Source organism: Eulemur rufifrons, chromosome 7 (assembly GCF_041146395.1).
Source record: "Eulemur rufifrons isolate Redbay chromosome 7, OSU_ERuf_1, whole genome shotgun sequence".
NCBI classification, from domain to species: Eukaryota; Metazoa; Chordata; class Mammalia; order Primates; family Lemuridae; genus Eulemur; species Eulemur rufifrons.
The window spans coordinates 183993771-184008706 of record NC_090989.1 but is presented as its reverse complement, the minus strand read 5'-3'; positions in this window follow the sequence as shown (position 1 = coordinate 184008706).

Sequence of the window (14936 nt, the reverse complement as noted above, 5' to 3'; positions counted from 1 at the left end):
CTTTCCAGGGCTCTCCAGATAAAGGCCACAATCGCTTAGGTGGCCAATTCATGAGGTCTTGGTGGGTAGTCTGAGCCCTCCTACATTTCCAGCCTGGACTCTCACTGTGATGCCCTTGCCTCTGGGCTCCAGCCACTCTGTCCTTTCCCTGTCCCTTGAAGCTCCATGCTCCTTTCTGCCTCAGGATCTTTGCATGTTCTTCCTTTCCCATTTCTTTCCCTCTCTCATGCACTTCTCTCCTTTTGCCACATTAACTCTTTTACTTCTTTCAGAACTCAGCTGAGGCATTACTTCTCCAGGGAAAACTCCAGTTTTGGTTTCCATCCTCTGTTACAAGGTATCTTAGGATTGTAGTTCACTTCTTCAGAGAACCATCATCTGCCAACTTCAAGTTCATTGCTTAGCACACTAAGGGAGAGCACAATCTTGTCAGAATCTTAGTAGCATCTCAGAGCGGGAGGGCAAAGTTGGAATATTTAGGAGATTCAGGAGACTGGTGGAAAACAGTTCTTTCAATGCAAGGTCAGATGGGGCTTAGGCAAAGTTCACAATGTAATCATATAGGATTGATGGACACAGCAAGGCAGGGTCTCAAAGCAGTCTTGAAAAGTCATTTGATGAGCCTAGTTAAGCAACCTGTTGTCCTGAGAAAGGGATGTTTACCCTAACAAAAGCGGGTTGGGAAGTCTCCAGTGTGGACAAATGGATTTTCCCAAACAAACTACACAGCTATTTGCAACTTCAGCTTCTGGGACATGAGTTTTCTGGAAAGGTAAATCATGTTAATGTGGACAGTCGATAGTAAAGTTTTGTTAATGAAGACAGTGAGCCGAGTGCTTGTGGATAAGAAATACAGCTCTCTTTTCCAAATTTATGAGCCTCATCATTCTTCAGTTCACACTAGTTCTCAGCACCTATGAGAATTTGTAATTATACAGTTGGGTGGTTATTTGATTAACGTCTCTCTCTCTCCTTCTAGGCTGCAGACTCCATGAGAGCAGGGACAGTATCTGTTTCTTGAGTCACTTTGTAACCCAACACTTAATCTAGCATGATGTCCAGCAATGAATATTTGTTTAACAATTAATAAATAAAAATAAAATCCTAAGCCCCCCAACTGGCTGAACGAACCCCTCTCTTGGCCAAGGGGACCCCAGACAAACCTTACAACTGAGTTCCCAGCCATGACAAGACTGGAGGTTGGACATGCCTCATTATACCCTCTCCCTTATTAACCGCCATTAGGCTTTCTTCCCTAAGGGTTAAACAGAACCAGCTCTTTGGAAAGACTAGCTCCACCACTGATTCCAACCAACTTCCTAATGCTGCTTCTCTCTTTTTTCAGTTTCAGCTCAAGAAGTGACCGGCATTCCTTCCTGATAAGGGACCACTGGCCATGGAGTGGTTCTGGCCAGTCTATGGAGGATGCGCAATGGGGATTTTCGTGTCCTCTGCTTCACCCTCTGATGTCAGAGGGCCAAAAACTCCACCTTCAGATCATGCTAACACTGCCATTTTTTGTACATGTGACCTATGAAGGGACTGGAAGCTCGATTGCACACGTGCATGTTTCTCCTTTCATAAATGCTCATGACTCCTCCTGTAGCTTGTTAGATATGTATATTCAGCCACCCCACTCAACATAAATTCCTGTTCCCATTCATTGCCCTTCTTTCAAAGTACATATTCTCAGCTTCTGCCCAAGGCTATTCTTTCCCAAACTGTCAGAATGGCCACCCTGCAGGCTGCAACCCTTTATGAGAAATAACTCTCTCCTTTCCAAATCTATGAAACTTATCGTTCTTCAGTTGACAAAACTAAATGAATATAAGGAAAGAGTGGACTTGTGAGGTTTTGAATAGGGTGAAGAAATTAATCATGAGAACAATGTTGGGAGGAGGAGGAGGTGGTCATTTAAGGGGTAAAGGGTGTGGTACAGCATAGAGACCATGCCTACAGAGACACTCTCAAGACCCAGAGTTGCTCTGATCTCTGTCTTCAGTATCCACAGCTGCCTCTCTCTGTCCCTTGCTCTTTTTTATTGAGTATCTAGGCCCCCACAGCACCCGCTTCCCACCTCACCCCTTCCTCTGTCAAAACCTTAGATTGATCACACCCCATCCATCCCTGTAAACCAAAATAACTACAGCCTTTCTCCCAGAAGCTTCTTCATCAGCAGTTTTGTTTCTTGTTGAAGAATCAAAGGCTTCCCCCAATAGAGGGAACTCAGGCTGGTTCTTTCCCCAGCCTCAGGTATGCAGTGGATCATTCCCTAAACCTGCAGTAAACCTCTTCTGGGTAGAGCACAGTGGCTCATGCCTATAATGCCAGCACTTTGGGATGCCAGGAATTTGAGACTAGCCTGGGCAACACAGTGAGACCCCCATCTCTATGAAAAAATTTTAAAACTTAGCTGGGTGTGGTGGCACACCTGCAGTCCCAGCTACTTGGAAGGCTGAGGTGGGAGGACCCCGTGAGCCCAGGAGGTGGAGGCTGCAGTGAGTTATGATCATGCCACTGCACTCCAGCCTGGGTGATAGAGCAAGACCCTATCTCTAAAAAGAAAAAAACAAACAAGCTAAAAGAACCTCTTCTGTGTGTGCATACACGCAGGTACTTTTTTTAGCAAGCCTGAGATGTGGCAGAGAACTGGGCTGACGACACATCTACAGAGAGCTCTGCTGACAAGTGTCCACCTGGTCAGTCTTTACAGGCAATATTGCAGTCCTTCCTGTGCTGGAGGGTGAGCACATGGTCTCAGGACCATTGCTAGCAGATTATACTTATAATCCCCATGAGCTTACAGAGAAACATCTATGAGCAGGGCACTCTTACTAGAGTCCGCATTAGCATCCTCCTGCATTCCAGGTCATAGGAATCATGAATTAGGCCTCTTCCAATTGTAAAAGACTGAAACCCAACTCAAACAAGCTTAAGCAAAGGAGGAGTGTATTGGTGCCCTGTTCTGGGAAGTCCGTGTCATGACTAGACACGGGGCTCAAACTCTGCCATGGGGAGACTGTCTCTCTCCACTTCCTTGGCTTTGCTAACTGCATCCTCAGGAGATCTCCAGTCTCCCTTGATCCTTTCTATGTCCAAACTCAAACAGAATATTGCCTTTATAATTCCTTATCTATCTTTATCCCTCCAAATACACCCTGAATGACCCTACCCAAGTCATGTACCTACCCATGCACCACTCGCTGGTTCTCTGACCAACAGGAGACCCATTTCCACCCTTGTGCAGAGGTGTCTGGGCACCCTTGGTTGGCAGCCCCACCCAAACCACAGAGGGTGTTGGGGAACAGACAGGAGTGGCAGACATCCTGGCTCCAGTGCTACTGCAGGTGTGGCCCAGGGACCAGCAGCATCAGCATCGTTCAGGAGCTTGTTAGAAATGCAGACTCCCAGGCCCTGCCCCAGACCTACTGAATCAGAATCCCCAGGACTGGAGCCCATAATCTATGTTTTAACAAGGCCCCCAGGTGATTCTGGTGAATGCTAACGTTTGAGCCCACGTTTCCACCCACCACCGGTCAGAAGTCACAAGCTGAAGCGTAGCAGCTGTCCAGTGAGAAGCCGCTCCTGGAAACAAACAAGGAGTCTCAAAACAAGGATCATCCAGCACTTACAAAGGCTGTTCCATTACCTGGTCATCACTAAGTGAGCCCTACTATGTGTCAGACTCTAAGACAGATTCTGCAGATCCAGAGACAGATCCAGAGCCATCTTAGTAATCTAGAACCAAAGATGTTCAGTCTAGAATGAGCTTTCTAAATGCATTATCATATTCTGTTGGTGAGATTGTGAATTGATGCAAGGCTTCTGGAGGGCAATCTGGCAATATATACCAGGAATCGTAAAAATATTTGTGCCCTAATGAGTCCACTTCTAGAAAACAGTCTCCTAGGAAGTAAACAGTAATGTGGATAAAAGCTTATATATAAATCTTGGTGGCATTATTTATCACAGAAAATAATGATAGCAATCGGAATAGCCAATAATAGGAGAATGGCTAAATTATCATTAATTCATGAAAAGTCATGTTCATGACTAGTTTTTAACAATCTGGGGGAAATGATTACCATGTAATACAGAGTTTTATGGAAGCACGATACAGGCTCTATTTCAGTTTCCACCTCCCAGAACTCTGTATTAGTTATCCACTGCTATGTTACAAATTACCCATAAACTTTGCTACTTAGAACACCACCATTGACTATATCACAGTTGCTGTGTGTCAGGAATTCAGCGGTGGCTTAACTGGATCCTGGCCCCAGTTCTCTGACAAGGCAGTCATCTCAAGACTCACCTAGGGCAGGATCGGCTTCCAGGCTCACTCTCTTGGGTATCACCAGGATGGAGCTCTTCATGGGATTTAGGCCAGGGGCCTCCTCCCATTCCTCATCACGTGGGCCTCTTCATAGAGCCACACCATGACAGTTTGTGTCATGAGAGCAAGCAAGCCAAGGGCAAGTGTGAGCAACATGGAAGTCACAGTCTTTTAGAGCCTGCACTTGGAAGAGACATCTCATCACTTCTGCCAAATTATATTCACTAGAAGGACTTGCTGGTGGGTGTTCACCCTGGGAAAGTCCTGCAGGCAATGTCACAGTTCCCTCCTGTGCTTAAGGGCTAGCCCACTCGCCTCAGGAGCCAGGCTAGCAGATTACACTGGGATTCCCATGAGTTTACAGAGAGACCCCTAGATCCAGCTCACACACAGGGAAAGGGGATTCTACGGGGGCATGAATCCCAGTAGGAAGGATCACAGGAGCCACTGTAGAGCAGCCTGCTTCACCTCAGTAGTCAGCCAGAGGCCACCAGCGGGAGGCTCACAACCTTCAGTTGTCCTTAGAGAACAAAGTAGACTTTAAGCACCATCAGGTAATGGGGTTCATTGAACCTGAGGCCAATGAGCATGCAGAAGCAGCAGATGCAAACAGCGAAAAAAGAATTAAACATTGAGAAAGATTGTCTTGTGTAAACACAGACTGAAGATCCCAAATATTAGAGAAGCACAGATTAAGCAGCCAGAGGAAATTCAACTCCCTAACTTGAGGTTAAAAGTCCCCAGAACTGGCCAGGCACATTGGCTCACACCTATAATCCCAACACTTTGGGAGGCTGAGGCTAGAGGATCACTTGAGGCAAGGAGTTTGAGAGCAGCCTGGCAACATAGTGAGACCCTATCTCTATAAAAATTTAAAAATTAGCCAGGAGGGATGGTGTGCACCTGTAATCCCAGCTACTGGGGAGGCTGAGGTAGGAGGATCATTTTGCACAGGAGGTGGAGGCTGCAGTGAGCTATAATAGTGCTACTGCACTACAACCTGGGCAACAGAGCAGAACTTTGTCTCTGAAAGAAAAAATAGTGCTCAGAACCAGGGGCTCAGCCAGAGCCAGAAGTGACTTTTTCCTAGACTTCCAAAAAGAAAGAAAGCAGACACTCAGCAGGGTGATACTCAGAGGCTCTGTGGTACCCTCCTAGATCTCCTTTCCTGGGAGGGGCACCCATGCTCCCCCAGCCCAACTGGGAGTGTTGCCACTGATGGTACACAGTGGCCCCTTCTCTAGAGAGTTGTCCTCGAGTATCAGGAGCCAACTCTCCCACAATGTTGCATGCACACCCCCACCCAGGGGTGTCCCCGGCAAGGGGATGGTACTACAGTGTGAGGCTAGACCACCCACATCTCCATCCTGGCTCAACTCCTTGCCCTTAGCTATCCTGCTCCCTCCAGAAATCACACACATCCAAATCTCTGTGTCAAGCTCTGCTTCTAGGAAAACTGAACTAAGATAGTGATAAAAGAAGATGCCAGGCACTACTGCAATAGCAGGTCCTCTAGGATGTGTGCCTAGTGCTAGAACATTTGCTTGATTATGAGTGACAAAGGCCAACTCTCCAACAACAGGGGTTAGTGTTGGGGGGAGGCAAAGGAGTACTTGTGACTGTTAAGTGAATTGGAATTACAAACTCAGGTAGGAAAAACATGGAAGAGAGTTGCTCAAGAATGGTCCCAAGGAGGTAGGTAAAGGTACTGATTGAGTCTAGACCATCCTTGGATGGTTACATCTGGTGGCTGCCAAGAGCATCCTGTCAACAAGGGTTCTGATCCTCACATTCAGATCAGTTAAAAAAAAAAAAAAAAAAGCAGAATCAGTTAGCAATGGTTGGCTTCAGTGCAGGAGTGAAGTGCCAAGTCTACATGCTTTGAACAAGCCATCTCTGGACTGCAGATGTGAGAACTAGGCTGACGTCTGGGAGAACAGCTACTTCCTAGTCCTAAGGCCTCAGGCAAATATTCAACTTCTCTACGTCTCAGTGTATTCACTTCCTAGAGCTGCTGTAACAAATTACCCCACATTTGGTGGCTTAGAACAACGCACGTGTACTTTCTTACAGTTCTGGAGGCCAGAAGTCCAGAAAAAGTTACATCAGACTAAAGTCAGGCAGGGCTGGTTTCTTCTGGAGGCTTCTAGATAAGAGTTCCTTGCCTTGCCATTTTCAGGCCCCAGCAGCTGCCTGCATTTCTTGGCTCCTGGCCTCCTCCTGCATCTTCACGGTGCATCACTCCAGTCTCTGTTCACATTGCCTTCCCCTCTTCTGTGCAAATCTCCATCTGCCTCCCTCCTAGAACGGCACTCGTGATTACACTCAAAGACCTCCCAGATAATCCAGGACACCCTCCCCATCGCAAGATCCTTAATCACATCTCCAAAGTCCATTTTGCTGCATAAAGAAACACCTACAGACTCCAACGAGTAGGACCCAGATTTCTCTGGGGCCATTTGTCAACCTGCCATGCTCAGTTTACTCATATGTGCAGTGGGAATACGCCTGTCTGCTCACAGGGCTGTTGTCATGATTATAACACTCAAACACGAGGCCCTTCTTCTTCCCCAATGGGATCAAAGTGTGTTCAAATCCTAGCTCCACCACTGTGTAGTAAAGAATTTGGCCTTGCGAAAAGAGAGCTCTGGCCTTTGTCCTTGGCTTCTGGGAAGTAATTTACGTCATACTTGAAAAGAGTATCTTTGTTTAGGGTTGGGCTGGCTACACCAGAAAGACCAGCCACGTGATTTAGGGTGGGGCCTCTGGTCATGCTGTATCAATTGACCTGAAGACTGAGTTCAACCATAGGCAATCAATCAAACAGTTACACCTACATCATTATCCCCTGATAAAAAACTCTGGGCACCAAAAAAACAAAACATAACAAAACAAATAAATAAAAAATCTCTGGTCACCAAGGCTTAGGTGAGCATTTCTTGGTTGGTGATACTTACACATCCATACCCGGAGGGTAATATAATACAATAAAAAAATAGAAGCTTCGCATTGCAAACTCTTGCAGACTCTGCCTTGCACATCTCCCTTTGGCTAGTTAATCGTTATCCTTCCCCTGTAATAAACTATAACCATGAGTATACTAGTCTTCAGTGAGTTGCATGAGTCCTTCCAGCAAGTTATCAGACCTGAGGGTAGTTTGAGGAGGGGATTCCTCCCTCTGACTTTGTAGTTGGCTGAAATGCCTTGTATTTGGTGTCACAAGTGAGAGAAAAACTGTTCCCTCAACCTTTGAGGTTTGGCTAACTCCAGGCAACAATTTGCTAGATCTGTGACCTTGGACAGGTCAATTTTCTGTGCCTCAGTGCACCACCTTTGAAAGGGGGACACCTGATAGGGTCTTTGTGAGGATTAAATGAGTTACTATAATGATAGACAAGCACTCAGAAGAGTGCCTGGTGCACACAGAGTAAGCACTAGATCATGTATCCTTAAGGGGGGTGGTATCACCAAGGGGCGAAAATGGTTCTTGGAGGCAAAAAGAAATCATTCTTTTTATATATAAAGCACAGATATACATACGATACATAAACAGGGATATAGAAAATCTGTGGTATTAAAATTTGCCAGGCATGGTGGCACATACCTGTAGTCCCAGCTACAAAGGAGGCTGAGGCAAAAGGATCTCTTGAGGCCAGGAGTTCAAGGCCAGCCTGTGCAACATAGCAAGACCGTGTCTCTTAAAAAAAAAAAAAAAATTCATGAAGGGGGATTGAAGGGATTAGAAAAAAAAATTATAAAAAGGCTCAGGGAAGGGAGAATAATGAAAAACAAGGTTGAGAAACTCTGCCCTCTAACTCTGTTAGATGGATGCTAACAATGGTGATGGTGGTGACAGATAGAGACCAACTGCTCCAAATGGCTGAAATACAGAAATGGGTTATTTCTGTTACTTGGGCAGATTCCCAGTCTAAGGACTGGTCAGTCCCTATTGTTCCTCCAGAACTCCCACCCCATCCTGCCCCCTTCCCAGGCCGCCAGGGCTGCAATCTGGCTGGACTGCTCTCAGCTGGAGGAAATGCTTCCTGCCTCCTCCAGCCTGAAGTTCATTTATACACAGCCAGGACTGGCAGCCCTGCTCCCTCATCTCCACCCCTGTTTTGCGTATTATTAAAACCAAATCTTTTAAATGTCTGGGCTGAGAGAATTTTACTTCTGTCCTCATTGAAATCTGTTTTGAAATTGATGGATGTGTAAAAAAAAAAAAAAAAAAAAAAGCCATGCAATGTAAATTAGCCCCAGAATGACTGATTTTTCTGTAATTCTGAGAAAGGAGAACATGTTGCCCTAAGAAGGTGCCATCTATTTGCATACAATTTGGGTTAGAAAGAGAAAATGCTTATCAGTACCTCATTATACATCTCTCCACCCAGCGCCAGGAATCACAGTGATTTGAGACAATGAATATCATCAATGCCATGAATTCAATGTAAGCGTATTTCATTGAGAAAAGGAAAATGTCTCTACTTGGCATACTTGTGCACTGTACCATCTGGACTACCAGAATAGAGATTTAAAAAATAGAACAGCCACTTACTCTGTCATTGGGAACTCAGTCACATGTTTCCTAAACACAGAACATGAGCACCATTAGGCTAAGGTGAAAGGAATCAGCTTGACAGCTTATTATTTTTTAGAATCCAGCCACTCCTAACTGAACACATGCTATGGGCCAAGGGCTGCGGTAGCGCCTTTCAGATTCTCTCCCGGTGCTGAGTCCTCTGAACCAGCCCTTTTCACACAGGGGGTAATTGACTCAGCCTGAAAGTGGCAGGGCCAGGTGTTGAGTGTATGTTTCCAAGTTTAATATTACAACCCTCTGAGTTTCAAGAGACTAACGGGTTCCATCCAAAAATGTAATGTATGAGCTCACCACACAAAAAAGTCCACAAGTAAACGCTTCAGGCATGGCTGGATCTAGTGGTTCAAACAATGTGATCAGGACCCTCTCTTCCTCTTGGCTTCACTATCTCTTGGTGGGCTTTGTTCTTCAGGAAGACTCTTCCCTCTCAGTGGTCCCTAGAAACCCAAGCCTAAACCTCACAGCCCAGTTACATCAGCAGCTATTAAAAGAAGTTTTTCATGTCTCTCTCTTTCCAATGGTGTTTAGGAAAAGCCCCAGGACTGGATCTCCTTTAGGCAACTCATGACTAGAGGAGCCAGATTTGCAAATGGTAATTAAATGAGTCCCTGAAGATAAGCTTCTCATGTAGGTCCCCCTAGCAAGCTCCCAAGGCTGTGGTTCTCAAACTGTGATCCTTTGACCACCTGCTTCAGAACCCTCTGGAGAGACTGTTAGAAAGTAGATTCTAGCCTGGGCAACACAGCAAGATGCTGTCTCTACTAAAAGAAAATACAAAACAATTAGCTGGGTGTGGTGGTGCAGCCTATAGTCCTAGCCACTCGAGAGGCTAAGGTGGGAGGACCACTTGAGCCCAGGAGTTCGAGGCTGCGGTGAGCTGTGATAGTGCAACTGCACTCCAGCCTGGGTGAGAGAGTGAGACCCTTTCTCTAAATAAATAAATAAATATAAATAAATAAATAGCAGATTCTGATTCTGAGCCATCCATGAATTGTTTAGCAATCTCAGGGGATTCTTTTTTTTTTTTTTGAGACAGAGTCTCACTCTGTTGCCCGGGCTAGAGTGAGTGCCGTGGCTTCAGCCTAGCTCACAGCAACCTCAAACTCCTGGGCTCAAGTGATCCTCCTGCCTCAGCCTCCCGAGTAGCTGGGACTACAGGCATGCGCCACCATGCCCGGCTAATTTTTTCTATATATATATTTTAGTTGTCCAGATAATTTCTTTCTATTTTTAGTAGAGACGGGGTCTCACTCTTGCTCAGGCTGGTCTCGAACTCCTGACCTCGAGTGATCCACCCGCCTCGGCCTCCCAGAGTGCTAGGATTACAGGTGTGAGCCACCGCGCCCGGCCTCTCAGGGGATTCTTATTTCAGTTTGAGAACCACTACCAATAGGACCACAGGGTTGTACCAGAACCTTGTAGGCAGTAACAAGTGTTCTGTGAAGTACTCTCAGAATCAGGAGCAATGAGCAGAGAGGCAGCTGCCCTGGGGGTCAGGGAGGAGAAGGGGAAGGATCAAAGATTTGGTCAGCAGACCCATCCACCACATGCCAGAACCTTGGTATATAGAACTGCTTGAATCCCCCACAAAACCCTATGAGACAGCTATAATTAGCCCCATTTTACAGAGGAGAAAACTGAGACACAGAGACATTTACTAATTCACCCAGCCAAGGAGGAACACAGTCAACATTCAAACCTACGATGTTGACTGCACACTCTGCCTTCTGTCTGCCAAGTCAAATAATGGAAACGGCAGGCAGGGCCGGAGCTAGCAGGAGGCTGCAGGAGGTAAAGCTCCACGCGACCCCAAAGATTCTAACATCCAGGGTAGATGCCGGTGGCAGGACGCTGCCTCGGGAAAGAGAGGCCCCGAGAGACAGTGCGCACCCTCCCCGGCTTTATCTTCAACTCTGCAGCTTCCCAATTTCATATCAAGCTGAAAGCAACTTTATGGGATGAAAATTAAACCACCCACCCAAACGTTGAGGACGGTGCTCTTTCCAAAGCAGAGGTCTGCATTTCTCTCGTTTCTTACTTAGCTCTGGTGCTGAAATATCACCACCCAATTATGCAGCTTGTGTCATTTCCCTGAAGCTCGGTTTTACTCTCTGGAAAACGACAATACCAGGACACCGCACAATAGCAAGTCTTAACTGAATAATATACATGAAAGAACTATGATCTTGGGACCCAGTAGAGACACCATGTCATCGTCCTCGTCATCACTATTACTCACGTTTCAATTAGCAGCATGCTCCAAGAGTTTGAGTCAAGATTCCAAGGACCATGAAATTACATTTGTGCACACTGTGTTTAAAACATGCAGCACTTATTTGTTTTTTTCTGTGCCACTGGGTTGTTCAAACTGTATTTTTTAAAGGCACCATTAGGAAAAGTGAAGCAATAGTGGTCTCTTGTGGAAGTGAACAGTAGTTGCAACAGTTTTTATAACCTAAATTGTACAAGATTTTTTTTTATTTTGTTTTTTCATTGGCAAATAATTGCACATATTTACGGGGTACATAGTGATGTTTTGATACACATACTGTATAGTGATCCGATCGTGGTAATTAGCATATCCATCATCTCAAATATTGATCATTTCTTTGTGTTGGGAACATTCAATATCATCCTTCTAGCTACTTGAAACGATATATTATTGTTAACTATAGCCATCACACAGGATATTTTTTATTTTTCTGCCCTAGTGGCAGAAAATAGCCCATTTTCAGAGTGGATGCCTTTTGAAAGTACATGGGTAAAATCTAAGCCCATTTTTAGGAACCTTTCCCGGAGACCATGAAAAGTTTTATTCTTCCTCTTGGCCACCAGCCTTCCTACTATGTGCTCCTCAAACCACCCAGGTGAGCCCGAAGCAGGTGTTCAGGAGAGACTCTTTGAGACACAAGTCTCTCCAACAAGTCTCGCGGGCATTGTGTGGTGCATATCACTATGTTTTCATCAAATGCTACTTTCAAAATGGGACCATAATATGTAAAGACATCCCACTCTGACTCCCATTCAAAAATGGGCTGCTAACATTGTGGCAACCCTTCGTCTAAGCTTGTGTCCCTGTAAGGCCAAGAATAAGGACAGCTACAGAAATTTGTTTCTCACAGTTCTGGAGGCTGGGAGTTCAAGATCAGGGTGCCAGTGTGGTCGGGTTCTGGCGAGGGCCTTCTTTTGGGCAGACTGATAACTTTTCCTTTATCCTCACAGGGCGGTAAAGGGGTGACCTAGCTCTCTGGCCTCTTCTTATAAGACACTAATCCCATTAATAAGGCTCCACCCTTATGACCTAGTCACCTCCTAAAGGCCCCACTGCCTCCTAATACCATCACAGTGGGGGTTAAATTTTAACATGTGGATTTTGAGGGGACACATTCAGTCTATAACACACGCTAAGAAGCATCTAAAATATGTGCACCGTATAAAAAATAAAAATAAAGTGAGCACCTGTGCAACTACCACCCAGGCTAAGAGAAAACATGGCTGGTGCCTTCCTTAAAAGACCCCGTGTATGTGTCCACACTCACATCCATGCCAGCCAGTTTGGGTTGCTTGTGAGCTGTGTATAAATGGACTTACTGTGACTCACTTCTCTGATCTGTAATATTCCATTGTATGAATTAATGGCTCTCGATGAATATTTTGGTAGTTTTCCAATTTTTTTTCTTTGCCTTCACCAGCAACGCTGCCTTATATGTGTCCTCTGGTTCATACACGCAAAGGGTCCTCAAAGGTAGGTGAATTTTTTCTGTCAAGGGCCAGATAGTAACTATTTGGGGCTTTATGGGCCATACAGTCTTTCTTGCAACTGTTCAACTCCAACTCCGCCACTGTATTGCAAAAGCAACCATAGACTATATGCAAACAAAAGAGTCCAGGACTGTGCTCCAATAAAACTTTACTTAACAAAAAACAAAAACAAGTGGGGAGCTAGATTTGGACCACAGTCCACAGTTCACTGACTCCTGCTCAAGATGACTTGCTTAGAAGTGGAGCTGCCGGGACCATGCCACTGCACCACCCCATGGCAGCCTGAGCGGGGCAGTGCACATACTGTCTGCTGGGTCACAGGGCATGTGACATTAAACTTTGCTAGGTAATGCCAAGCTCGTCCCTGAAACAGTTTTGCCAGTTTGCAGTCCCCCCAGCAATGTAGCAGTGTCTCCATCTCTTGCATCCTTACTAGTACTTAGTATCATTAATTTTTGTCCAGCTCATGGGAGTGCAATAGTTTTTTTTTTTTTTTTTTAAGTTACACATTCAGTTTATTACCTATGACAATTTACGGTTTTCAAGCAAAGCTGTCAAAAATAAAGTATATAAGTAGAACTATATATAATGGCAAACCAAAAATCAAGCTTTTGTGAGAGGTAATATTTACGAAACTTCTTACACATTTAGCCTATTATTCTTAGTACTCTAAGGTCAAGGTTTTGTCATTATCAGTTGTGCAGACTGGTAAGGTAACCGGGTGGAAAAACAAAAGAGAAAAACAGATTTAACCACATAGAACAAAGAAAGACAAACCTCTTATAGAGAAGTGAGAGTGACATTAAAAAGGAAATAATTAATCATCTTTTGTATATAATGCCAATTTGCAAATTTGGTGAGGGCACAGAGTTTTTATCTATTTGAAATAAATTTATTTTTCTATCTCCACCCAAGTGAATGGCATTTATGATTTTATGGCCAGTCAACAGTGGGGCTCAAAGAACTACTTGGCAAACCCGACAGCCAAGCTGCAAGTCTGTCGAAATCTTGCGCCATCTTGAGGGAGTCTTAATGTTTTCTCTAGGATTGTTTCCTTATTTTATAACCTAGTATGCTGATTCCAAACATTATGTGCTATAACTACAGTGCTTAAAAACTACTTACAAAAAACTGACCTCCCTGAAGAGCAGGGTGCCTGAAGAGAGAATAGCCAGGAAAATCATAATTTGAATAATGATATAACAATTATAGAGAATTTACTATATGTCAGGCACTGTGAACGTGTCCTTGCTCATTTCACTTTCCAAAGATAGATTCTAGGCCGGGCGCGGTGGCTCACGCCTGTAGTCCTAGCACTCTGGGAGGCCGAGGCGGGTGGATCGTTTGAGCTCAGGAGTTCGAGACCAGCCTGAGCAAGAGCGAGACCATCTCTACTAAAAATAGAAAGAAATTATATGGACAGCTAAAAATATATATAGAAAAAATTAGCCGGGCATGGTGGTGCATGCCTGTAGTCCCAGCTACTCGGGAGGCTGAGGCAGGAGGATCCCTTGAGCTCAGGAGTTTGAGGTTGCTGTGAGCTAGGCTGACGCCACGGCACTCACTCTAGCCTGGGCAACAGAGTGAGACTCTGTCTCAAAAAAAAAAAAAAGATAGATTCTATTAGTATTCCCATTCCTATTCTAGTGGTAGATTCTATTAGTATTCCCATTTTTAAATAATGAAACTGAAGCTCAGTGAGATTAAGTGTCTTGTCCAAGGTAATCAGCAAGTGGCGTCACTCGGGCAATCTGACTCCAGGTGCCGAGCTCTTAATCGTCACACAAGTCCGTCTCCCCAGCTTTGCCACTAACTAACTATGTGAGCTTGGGCAGGTCATGCTTATCCCCTTGGGCCTCAGTTTCTCCAACTGAAATTGAAAGAAATGTCCTAGAGATTTAAGGTCGCTTCCGGGTCCTAAGCGCTAGACCACACGTTACGTGGGGGAGGGGAGGAGTTGAGGTTTGGGCCCAGGGTGCTGCGTCAGGTCCCTCCTGCCAGGGCCACCAAGGCTTCCACCCCAGTGCACTTCTCAGGATCGCGTTCCGAGCGAGGCGCTCGGCGGTACAGGGACGCTGTGCATCCAACAGGCACTCAATAAAGCTGCGCCCATCCTGCCCCCGCGCGGCAAGTCCGACCCAGCCCTCCGAGGAGTTCCCGGTCCATTACATGCAGGCGCAGATAATCCGCCCCAGAGTCTAGCATCCAGAGGCACTCGGCCCCTAAATTGGCCCGGTCGCT